The 12,662-nt window shown below is 42.4% G+C and overlaps 1 protein-coding gene across 4 annotated transcripts in view; it reads right to left on the minus strand.

Annotated features, from left to right (window-relative positions):
* The window catches only part of NRIP1 (nuclear receptor interacting protein 1), a 72,425-nt gene extending 63,416 nt beyond the window's left edge, over positions 1-9,009 (minus strand). The window contains exons 1-2 of one of the 4 annotated variants that reach the window (XM_056487097.1): positions 8,856-9,009; positions 2,017-2,101 (exon numbers count right to left, since the gene is read on the minus strand). The gene's annotated coding sequence lies outside the window, so the exon portion shown is untranslated. Of the gene's footprint in view, positions 1-2,016; positions 2,102-8,083; positions 8,103-8,644; positions 8,769-8,855 lie in introns of those variants that run through there. The other 3 variants (XM_056487079.1, XM_056487086.1, XM_056487107.1) reach the window with 3 other exon arrangements.
* Positions 9,010-12,662: the final 3,653 nt, after the last annotated feature.

The raw sequence follows: 12,662 nt of genomic DNA on the forward strand, positions 1-12,662 counted from the left end.
AAAGACATAATTTATTCATTCTAGCTACACACTTTTTCTTTTATGCAAGCTCAACTAAAGCACGTTTGTCTTCTGCTCCACTGTCTATTAATTCATGAAGGCCACACAGCATCAACAAGACCAGCAGATATGTTTCTAAAACAGTACTCTTTAGGAGAAAGTCTAGCCTAAGGGTCCAGAATTCTGACTTAAACAAGAACTCTAATTCCAGTGACAATAACAAACCTCTGGTCAAGACACTACTGCACTCCACAATAAAGCTATTTATGTATGCAAGCAAGCTCAGTATACCAACAGAGGTATTCCACAATTAGTGTTCAAAACTAGTAAACAAACCTACTAGCCACTCCAAAAAAAACAATGACTACCCATAACTGCTTTAGAACATAGGTTAGGAGCAGAAAATGCAGACTGTGTGGGGATTACCAGCCATGCATACACTGACAAACATGCTTAAATCTTTAGCTTAACCAGTCCACTGACAAGTTGAACACTTGGTGCAACATCCTTCTTTACAGCTTATGCTTCTGCAACTCTGACTAAATAGAACTCCTTTAAAAAAGAGGAAACAAACTTGAACCAAAACTTTGAATTACTTTAACTGTTTTTGAAGATGTGAAAGATTTCAAAAGGCTTGTTGCCACAAAAGCCACTGTCTACAAAGTTCTATTAAAGCTGTATAAGAGACCATCTGCTGCTGATCACAACAATTCTCCAGTTTTAAATTGCTAATTAATTAATTATGTTTTAATTCCAAAGTGCTTGTCTTACTGATTCTGAGACCAGCAAGTAATACCATTAACTTTTCTGTAAAAACAATTGCTTGACAACTAGAAGATGCACTACAGCAATATTCAACTTCTTTATTTTTGAAATGAGAAATAGAAAAAACATTGTGGAGAAAAAAATGGATCTCTAATCTCAATTTCTGGTTATTTCCAAAACATTGGTTCTGGTTAAATCCAAATCCCTACAATTTAAGACGTGCATAAGTTTTCTAATGATTTCACTTGGCTGTATTCTATTGTGTTGGAGATGTTCAAACAGCACTACGCAGACCAATGTTGTATTTGAGTAAAGCCAAGCAACACATGGATTTATTTAAGATTAAAAAAAGAAAAATATACCCTTGCATCTGCAATCTGTGTCATTACAATGGATATGAGAAGCTCTGCAGGCTGGGATTTGGTACGACTGCCTCCAGCTTCTAGACCTTCCCTACTAATGCTCACAAAAGTTGCCACTGGAGGCAATGCAAATGAGTCCTAAGAGAGACCAGAAACAAAACAACAACTGCTTGTCAACCATTACATGCCCAAATTGTATTCTTTATGCTCATCAGCATTCTCAAGTTCTTAGGCACGCATGTAGGCCCACAGAGGACAGTGGGGCTACTCAAGTGAATAAAATGACTCACAAACCAAAGTGCATATACATAAGCAATCACTGGACAACACTCGGGGAATTATTCCCTGGTATCAAAGAAAAATAGGATTTAGGAAATGGGAACCGAGGGAGCAGATCCAAATAAAATGACAGTGATGCTAAATGTCTACAAGCCATTGTAACGTAATATCTAATAATGATTTTACTGTGACAGTCCCTTGCCACACAAGCTCAATTTGGATCTGTTTTATTTAAAAAATAAGAGATGGTAACACAGTGTTATTTAATCTTCTCTTTCACTCTGAGATTACATGTAAACCAAGCTTTTCACTATTTAGCTACCTCCCAAACAAGTGGGCTTAACCTTCAGAACTTAACAGTGAATTACACACAAGATATTCAGATGTCAAAAAAATACTTCTTTTTCTATAATCAGCACATAAACAAATTAAAAAAACCCACAACTCTTATAGTAAAGGAGAGGGGTTAACTTGAACATTTATCTCTTCAGAACATATTATAATCCTAAAAGGCTCATACATGGCACACAGTTGTCTGACAGCTTTAGCAAGACAAAGAATAAACCCCAAACCAAAGAGACAAGGTAAACAACCCAAACAAATTATTTACCTTGAATGTGGTTCCATTAGGAAAGCTCTTCCTTCAGGAGTCCAAGGATGCATTAATTTTCTTCCTCAAAAATTTCATGCTTGATCTGAAAAGAACAGAAATCCCCCTATGAAATTCTGCATATCATTCTTTCCTACCTAATCCCTTCTTTCTTATTGTTGGTGTAACAGAAAGCAATGCTTTATTTTGGTTAGTACAAACTGCAAATAACACTTTTATATCAGAAGAAAAATGTACTTCCAAACTTCAGAAATCAAAATCTTCCTGACAGAACCATGAGTAAAACTAGCAGAAACAACTCATCTTGTCTAGACTTGTACTAAGGGACATTATTCTGCAAGAACAAAATCCACATTCAACTCTAAGCCAGAATCCTCTTTTCCTTCCTTTCATTCAAAAAACAGCTGTGACATGAAAGCCCTCTTTCCATGTAGTGGTTACTGCTTACACTTCAAAGTTGCACCCATGAACATCAAAATCAGTTTTTAAAGAGCCTCTATTAATTTACACACAGGTAAGGAAATGACAGGAGTATAGTATAACAGGTGAGCGTAATGCAAAACTAACAAAATTGGTTAGGAAAAAAAAAAAACTAGTAAAAATCATAGTATTTGCTTTTGGGAGATTTAAGAATAGCATATAACATTATTTTATTTAAGTTAGAGAATGTTACCCATTACAATCACAGACTTCAAAGTTCTTCTCCTCAGCACTTGTTTATTACTCTTAAGTGAAATACTGCTAAATATTGTAAGTTGCAAACTTCCAGTTAGTCCAGATCATTCTTGTTTCTTTTTCAGCCTTGTTGTTGCGAAAAGCCTCACTATTAAAGGTCTTCAAGTTACCACCCAAACAGCAAACTCATTATGCACAGAGTCAACTTCAAATACAATAAAATACACTTTAAAAAATGAAAAAGGATAGACTTTCTCCACCACTTAGCTGAACTTTCCCCTCCCTCCTTCTGCTTGGCAGTGGGCGAGTTCCTCTCCTTATTTCAACACCTTTAGCCTCTGCTCCCACAAAAAATGCACACAAAAGCTTTTTAAACACACAATTCCTCCGGCACCAATGACCCCACAGGTGGGTATGGGTGGGTAGAGGGGGAAGAGTGGGAACTGTGTGTGCTGGGGGCACATTCCTCCCTCCACAAAACCTCTTGGGTCCAAGCCAGATTAGAGAAAACATCTAACTCTGACCACTGCAATGTGCTTGCTAACTGGGAAAAAAGATACAGGTGTTGATCAATGGGTGATCATCCAAAAAACACCTATTCAAAGCTTTCAGGTACATGAAATAACAGCAGCATGCTGGACTACTGCCAGCACCAAGACCCAACAAAAGATGCCCAACAACAGGGCCAATTAAGCTGAAAAATAAGTAAATACCCTGAAATATTACATGCAGATGCTGTTTTAAATCCTTTTCCCATATACACCACAAAATGAAAAGGTAAGTTGCACCACAGAAGGGGCACGATCCTCAAAATTCATATTCAATTAGGGGGAAAAAAGATCTACCATCACAGTAGAAATTAACAGAGAAATGACAGGTACAGTGACAAAGGTAAATAAACATAGTCCAGGCTAATAAACATAGCTCAAAGCCTTCTCAACTCCATTTTACTGGAAACGTAAATAAGCTGGATGTGGAATCTTTTGTGGAGAATGAGAAACAGGACAAGAGATCCCAAAAAGCAGAAGAAAGCGCTATTAAAAAAAATATTCATTTTTCCAAGCCACCTAAATTTGAGAAGAATATTTAATTCCAGTATTACTGCTCTATACTATAGATGTAGACAAAATGTTTTTCACCATTGACAAGTGGGTGAATTTAATCATTCCTGCTTCCAAGAGAAGAGAGATTGATACATAGTAGGGAAAAACACAAAACAAGGCACAAAACCCCACTCCATCCAGTATTGTCATCAAGATTGAATGTATAGATGGGATTTCCTTTAGGTCAGCATTCAACAGTCTGTTTGTATTGTTCTAAGTGATGACGAAAGGTTTGTGAGATTTCAAAAAGGCAAAAAGATAATTTGTTATTTCTGGGAAGAATTCCATATTCCTTCAATATGTTTTAAAAATTGAGGAGAAAAAAAACAAAAAACAAACAAAAAAAAAAAAAAAAAAACCAAAAAAAAAAAAAAAAAAAAAAAAAACAACTTTTCTTGAATAGTATTTCATTCCCAAACACTTTGCATCTGAACCATTTGCTTTACACACCCCAGAGTTTTTGAAATGTTGATTTGTGTTGTTTTATGGACTACCAAATGCAGGATAGGTGATAACATGGACACCACCAACAAGGCCATCTCTTGGGCCAAGAACTATCACTTCTTTCTACATCTGAGGCAAGCCCTGCTTTTGACATCACTGAAAAGGCCTTTTCAGTTCACTTCCCCTCTCTCTTTTCCCAGTGGGATGGGGCACAGAGAAGCAGCAGAAAGCAGGTAGCTATGAATCCTAAATTTTCTATGGAAAAAAATAAGAACAACAATACCAACCAATGAGAACAAAAATACTATTCATCTGTGAGCAAGACTTATTGCTTGGATACATTTCAACACACAACTTCATGGACTATTTTTTGGGGCAAATTAAATACTCCCTTATTTCTTTTCAAAGAATAGTTTCATCCCAGACTGGAACACATTTTACATCTAGCACCTGATCTCCTCACAAGGACTCCCTCACAACTTCCTTTCTTGAGAGAAGGAAGTTGACTCCCTCAGAAGTCTTTCCCAACACCCAACACTTTCCTACATTAAACTGATCATCTTAGAAACCAGTGACTGAAACAGAAGATCTGCAGCTTCTGCTTTTAATCTGATTTTGTCTACAAGTAAAATTGGTTTTCCTCTGCTGAAGGCAATGGCATTTAAAAATAAGTGGCATGAAAACAAAATTTCACTCAAGACAGGCAATTAAATGAGAGAAATGAGCTCCAATAACAATTTAAGTATGAGAAGACTATGCCAGGAGGGGTTTGACCCAAGCTAAGATGTCTAGCAACTGCTTCTTCCCCTTTCTACACATGAATATTTATTTACATGAGTTTTACTTTCTATTCTCCTTCTTCAACCATCAAGCCAAGTGACCTGCAACAGACAGCCAAATAAATTACCAAATTAATTCTTTCAAGTGCTAAATAGGTCTGCTAGCATTTCCAAGTATTTGAAATAAATAATCCAGGAACCCTAAAGAGCAGGCATTCATCTTTACCAAAAGAGTCTCTCTGCCCACTTTTCCCAAGGAATATCTTCCCACTGGGAAACACGAGTTTTCACGTGATCCCAGATGTTCACACAGAAGTACTGGCTGCCAATCCTCCTGTGCTGGTTTCTAACTCAGTGTTTTCCAGTGCAACTGGTGAATCCCTAACACCAAAATGTCCAAAGGCAATGCCACAACCCTATTTAAACACTTGCCCCCAGCTCTCCCCTTCTTTGCAGGCAGGGCAGCACAGCTCAGAGTTACTGTTCTGATCATTTTGGCCTGCTGGCAGGAAGAAAGAGCAAACCACAAATGCTGTTACCATTAACCTTTTTGTCTTTAGCTCAAGACTGCTTAGAGAGCCTATGAAAATTATGCTTTCTATCTTTTTTTGTACATTTATGCATATTCTTTCACACCTTCTCCTCTCATTCAGGCTTCATTCCCTACCTACGTACCTTTCTGCTTGTTTGACATTGCCTGCCCTCCTAAGCAGTAATGATTTATACTTCCAAATTTGCACTTCTTGTCCCAAAAGCATATTTATTTATCCTTTTTAATCCATTGGCTAGCCATCCTATTAACCCTGCCTCCTGTTCATCACCCAACCCATTGCTCAGCAGGTGGGAGATGAGCCCTGCCAGCCCCATGCAGGGCAGCCACCAAAACCCTTCCCTGGAAAAGGAGATTGTGCCCCCAAAAATCCCTTCCTGGAAAAAGGGCTTGTGCCCCCAAACCAGGCACCCAGCTGGGAATCCCACACTCTCTCCAGGCTCTCTTCTGGATCCCCTCCATTCCCTGTAGATTCACATACAGAAAAAAGATACATACAGCCACAAGCCTTTGGGGGTTTCAGATACAGGCAAGCTCTGAAGAGCTATTCTAAAACGATAATTCACAAAAATCATGTGCTCTCTGAGAGCTTTGCAAGGAGGTGTCAAGCACAGCCCTAGAGCAGGACAGCTGACTGGGGGAAATGCAACTCCCCAGCTTTGCCTTGGACAAGTTTATACATGTGCTCTGCACAAGGCAAAACAGGGTTTATCTTTTATTATAGTCATGTCCTGCACCGTCACTGGTAAAATTAACAATGCTCTCAGTGCTAATAATAATAAAGCTGGCACTATATAAACTTTCTGCCAATGTTCAAAGCCTGAAAAATAGATACAAAGTAAGCTTTAAGCAAGAAAGACTCTGTCAATTCCTTTAAGCAAATCCTGCAATAAGCAAAACTACAAGCAAACAGGAGAACCATAAAGTTAATTCACGTCTGAGTTCTACAACCTTTACTGAACCACTTTAAAAATTTTTTCTTGATGTCTTTTACAGAACAAATTTACCCTAAACACAACTATTAAGCAGTGCAGGTGATACAGCCAGTGATTAAATCACCCTTTTAAGTTTACAGTACAAAAACATTTTTACTTCTACTTATTTATGAACATAGTTTTTATGACTATAATAAATTTTGGTTAGCACATCTGTCACTTTAGAAAAAGAAACATGTATGGGGAGCAGAGAAGGAAAGCATGTTTTCACCTGCAAGGGGAAAAAAAGCCAAAAATCTCAATCCAGCATGGCTGGCATTTGACTGCACGCTGTATTCTATGCATGCATGGCCTACAAAACCCTGGAAGCCATTGATAAAGAGCTCTTGCTCATTAGATAACCCAGAAGCATAGGCTGGTGTAGCAGCAGGTCAGATTTCATCCCTGCCCAAAACACGCAGTCACTACTCCTCACCTCTCCCATGGCGCTCACAGAACACAAACACCCTCACACACGCATTTCACTCATGACTAACTTGCTCTGTTGCTTTGCAGTCCATGTCAACTCTGTCTCAGGAGACCACTGACACAACAAACTTCTCGACCACAAGTTTGGGAAGACAGCTGCCTCAGACAAAAACCCCAAAAAGCTGCCTGAACACTGCTCTCCATGAGAAGTTTTGCCTTCCAAGATGTTAGCTAGTGATGCCCATAGAGTAGAATTACTCAGATGCCATTAAATCTGATCCCAACCACAAGATATCCTCAGCTCAGAGAGCTTTTGTCATCTGGCATCTTAATGTGTGACTCTCTCATGTGTTCAGTCAGCTCTAGAAGCAGTAAATCGCATTTGTGCATTAAAGAAAATGTTTCCTACTCGCTCAGGAACACACCACCCCCTTTCCACAAGTGACTGCTTCCTCCCCATAGGTCTCCGCAGATGGGATTCGCACTCTTTGTTAAATAAAGCTTTACGGTATCTCTGAACATTTATAGTGCCATGACTCAGTTAAATTCTAATCAGCCTGTGAGCTGTCTGACACTGCAGCAGGTCCCCTCAAAATAAAACAAGCAATAATATAGTCTCCAGATTCCAGAGAGATGAGGCAAAAGAGGACAACTTCCACTTCAGCCTTCGTAACAACAACATAATCCCAAAGCCAGAAACCCCACTGGTTTTTTTTCCCAACACCTTCAACACGTGTCAAGCATTTCGGCTGAATCCTTCTTTAAACGAAAAGCCCAGTAAATCGCCAGGATGCACAAGACAGAAGAAGAAAGGCGCAGCACACACAAGGCTGTCTGCTCGCTACAACGCTGCCCCCGTTTTGCCCATACTACGTTTCCTTGGGTTTCACAACCTTCCAACTTAATCACCCGCCGACACTTAGAAAGAAGAGCCTCTAACAACGTGTTCCGTAGGGAGAAACGGAGGGTGGAAGCGGGGGGGGGAGAAGAAATTTTAAAATTCACCTTTAGAGGGCTTCAGGGACACACAGACCAAAAAATAAAATAAATAAATAAATAAATAAATAATTTAAAAAAAAAAAAAAAAAACAACAGCACGTCTGGAAAAGTAACCTTTAGTCTAGAAGGGAAACAGCGACGTCCCTAAGGAGCGCGAAGCGATGAGAAGGCATCTTTGGGGGGCGCAGGGCGCCGAGGCTGAGCCGCGGCCGAGCGGCGGAGCGCCGGGCTGGCCGCGGGCCCGCAGGTGGCGGCGGGCGGGCAGCGCCGGGGCCGCCGGGGCCGGCAGGGCGGCGGGGCCTTGCCCGCAGCCCCGGGGCGAGGCCGAGCCCCGCGCCGCCGCCGCCGCAGCCGCAGCGCACCGAGCCGGCGGCCCCGGGGCTCGCCCGCTCCGGGAGAGGTCCCTGCGAAAGGGGGGGCCCGGCCGTGCGGCCGGCGCTCGGAGAAACACTGGCGGGTCCCGGGGGGACGGGCTAGTAACTTTTGCGTTCCGGCGGCTCCCCCAAACCCACCGCGCCCGGCAAAGTTTCCGCCCGCACGGCGGGAGCCTCGGGGCGGGCGCCGCCGCCGCGCCGCGCTCACCCCGGCATTGTTCCCCGCTGCCGCCGCCCGGCACGGCGCGGCCCCGGCCCGCCCCGCTCGGCCATTTCCCCAGCGGAACAGCGCCGCACTCACCCCGCAGCCGCCGCGGCTCCTCCCGGCCGGGCTGCCCGAGCGCCCCGCGGCCGCTCCGCCCCGCCGGTCCCGGCGCTGAGCTCCGGGGAGCGGCGGCTGCCGGAGCCGAGGCGGCTGGAGGACAGGACGCGGCTGGACAGGGCAGGACGCGCCGCCTCCCGCCACCCCCGAGCCCCGCGTCCCCCCGCCCCGCGCATCCCCGCGCACATACAGGGCGAGCCGAGCTCCGCTGCGCTGCTCTCCGCGGCTCGGGGCTCTGCTGCAATGCCTGCGAGGCTGACTTTCAAAGCCTAACCCGCAGCCGCGATCCTCCCTCTCCGCCTTCCACCTCGCCCGCCGCGGCGCAGCCCGGCCCCTCCCCGCGCCGCGCCATTCATCGCTCCAGCCAAGTTTCTTAACCCTTTGGTCACCTCCCGGCGGGATGCGGGCGCTCGGGGATGCGCCCGGCGCGGACAGGGCAGGGCAGGGCAGGCGGCCGCACTACGCGGGTCCATCGCCTCCTGCCCTCTCCCATCAATCGGACTGCAGTCGCGGAGCCCCCGGGAAACAAACTTACGAGCCACAGCACCGGCGGACCCGTATCTAATGAAAACGGCAGTGCCTTAAAAATAACACTTTTTCTTTTTTTTCTTTTTTTTTTTTTTTCTTTTTCCTTTCCCCTTTCGGCTGCTCTGGAATAATAGGGGGGCGGACGTTTGTAGTGTTACTAACATTTGTCGGTTTAGAGCTTATGTTTTCAGCCCTTCCTCCGAAAAACCATGCGCTAAAAACTTTATTATTATTACTATTATTACTATTACTATTACTATTATTATTATTATTATTATTATTATTATTATTATTATTATTATTATTATTATTATTATTATTGAAAAGCTGAGATGCTCCCGGCAGCAGCCCCGGCACCTGCGGCCGCTCCCGGCGGCGCTGCCCCCGCCAGCCCCGGCCGCATCCCGGCTTATCTCCCTATCCCTGGCACCAGTTTCCCCGACCACTAGGAGCGTGGAGCATCCCTACCGGCTCCCGGCACGTCCTTATCCCTGGCCCCAGCTTCCCCGGCCACCGGGAGTGGGGAGCATCCCTGCCGGCTGCCGGCACATCTCCCTGTCCCTGGCCTCAGTTTCCCCGGCCACCGGGAGCGGAGCATCCCTGCGGGCTGCCAGCACATCTCCCTGTCCCTGGCCTCAGTTTCCCCGGCCACCGGGAGCGGAGCATCCCTGCGGGCTCTGCCGGGGTGCCCGGCGGTCCCTGTGCCGCGGGGGAAGGAGAGCAGGCAGGGGGAAGCGCTTCCAGCATCAGACCGGCTCATCTGCCCACGTGGCAAACAAATACAGTTTGGGAGGAAAAAATAAAAAACAAAACAAACCCGGAGTTGGGTAGAGTCAGCCCTCCATTTTGGTAGGCGACGTCCCCCGAACCTCCGCTGTCAGAAATTGCACGAAATGTCAAGTTGTTCTTTAGACTTTGCTGCCACCAAAGAAGAGAGTACACAGAGATACAGGCTGAACTTGGCTGCATAAACGAAGCTACAAAGTGCATGCGACCTTCATCACACCTCCTCTGTGCTCGTGTTTAACAAATGTCTCGACGTGTAGCACACTGTCTGCCAAACACTTTACAGAATACTTCATAATACTTTACTTCTGCAAGTCAAAGACTGACGAAAGAGAAACAAATTTGTTTGCAAGTCACATATAAACTGCATGGTAATTACTACATTAACACATGCCAACGTTTTAGTCTTAAAACTCAGGTAAAATAAATGATCTATTCAAGCGTCTTTTTGGTAAGAGAGCACAGGAATTCCCACTTAAAAGAAAGCAAAAAGGAGTCACATTTATGAAAAGCTAGATATTTTAACTGAGAGATACCATGAATGAAAGTAGATGTAGGAATGTTAAGCAAAATCTCTCTCACTTTGGAATGTACGGATTGTGTACAGGCTTAGAGTGGAGCTAGTAATGTATTACTTGACCTATTTTTTTAAGCCAATGAAAGATTTAGGTTAACTTCATCATGTGTTTTTAACCACTTTCTTCCAGACATGCAGCAGCATTTTCTAAAGGCATTGCATGTCACAGTGTTTATACAAGTCTCTTTTTTGACAGCAAGTCTCATTAAATAGCCTGATCTTACTTCCATTAAAAGAATGGGTTTGCTCTTCATTTCCATTATAGGCTCATTAGCAAATTTTGATCGTAAAGAAATTATCCTTAATTTTTTTTATTTCACAAAGAATCTTCATCTCAAATTTTTTTCAATGCTAGGCGGCTGAGTTATCTAGGGAAAAGGAAATTTTCTCATTACTGCAGCAATTTATCTGCTATTTCAATCAAGAGCGTCTGTAGTAGGAACGTCTTTCATTCTTAACCTTAGGGAACGTATTACGTAGATGAGAGACCTACAAAATGAGGAATCTTGGACAAGCAACAGAAAAAAAGTGTGTGTGGAGTATTTGTTAAAATTCCTCTGTCAGGTAACACATAGTTGCTTGAGGACACAAGTTTCAGGAAGATACAATCAATGGAGACTGTATTAAATAATAAAACATATAGATGTAGTTGGTTATTTTCACCACTTAATAGCTGTATCACAATGAGTTGTGCCACTAGCCCATATTACCTTAACAATGAGAATTCAAACAGCATACCAAATAAATTCCCTGTACAAGTAAAGGTAAAATTCCATCACACAGTGAAATCCATCTCTCAAGAAGGATGAAAATACTGATGTGCATTTGTTGGTCCTTCCTGAGCAGCCTTCAACCAAACCTAAACACACACTCATTCCCCAAACATAAAAGTTGAGCATCTGTGGCTGTACCTATCTACCATCTGTGGGGGGTGTCTGTACCTTCACTTTCTTACAGACATCACAAAACAGGACACTTGTTCAGGTTTTTTTTTTTTTGTCAAAGGGAATTCATCACCATAAGATGCTGTTAAATGGAAGGCCAGTTATGACAGGGAAGCATAAACTACCTTAACATCAGTCTTGGAAGGGAAAAGTGTATTTATAGAGTTTACATTAGAGCTCACTCCCAGAATTGCAAGCACTTAGTGGGCAGCTATTGGTGTCACACTTTGGTAATATCAGCGAAACACTTCTTTTTTTATATTTATAAAAATATATAATAATGCACCCCCTCCTTTTCAAGACAGAGAGGTATATTTTTGACCTAGGAAAACTTCTATCAAAACCAAAATATAACTATGATTCTGACATTCTTGAACAAATTAATCTGTGTGACCATTTAAAAATGGTTAAATAAATACTTGACACACCTACAACTTTTCTTTGATAATTTTGATGATTACAATACTGCATGTAAAAGTTTTGAGCAAAGCTGCATCTTCATTAACAAACTTTGTCTTTAACTTGCTGAAGCAAAACCCATTGGTCTGTGCTATATAGTTAAAAGACACATATTATTATCAAAAAGTAAATGCAAATGCTATTTTGTTGTTCCCAAACTTTTTTAAGCTAATGCTAGCTTATTTTTAAATCACATAAGGTGCCTTAAAGAGCTTGGGAGAACTACAGTTGCTTTTATTTTGATTTTTCTTTAAGGTTATCTCAGCCTCTCAAAAAGCTAACCACTCTGAAACTACCTTTTTCAATCACAATAATTAAGGCCTTGCTTTATGGCATCCAATTGTGATATGAGAGGCTTAGGATATGGTGGAGAAGCTACCTAGCTTTACAGAAATGCATTTCCAGACTAAATCTTCCTCTAAAATAGTTTGTCAACCATACATAGACAAATAATGAAATTCTGTCCTTGACTCAGCCTAGTTCAATTCACGTAATATGTCAGATTAACCACCATTTCAAAGGTGCCTTCACAGAGGATTAAATCACCTAGTTGTTCCAGAATTTAGGAACACACATACACACACCCCTCCACAAAAAATAAAATAAAAAGAAAAGAAAATATAAAAAAGAAAATAAAAAGAAAAAAGGAATTCTTATTAATCCTGTTTATTCAATAAAGGACTGCAAAGTAGGTTTGCTTAAA

Source organism: Oenanthe melanoleuca, chromosome 1 (assembly GCF_029582105.1).
Source record: "Oenanthe melanoleuca isolate GR-GAL-2019-014 chromosome 1, OMel1.0, whole genome shotgun sequence".
Taxonomy (NCBI): Eukaryota; Metazoa; Chordata; class Aves; order Passeriformes; family Muscicapidae; genus Oenanthe; species Oenanthe melanoleuca.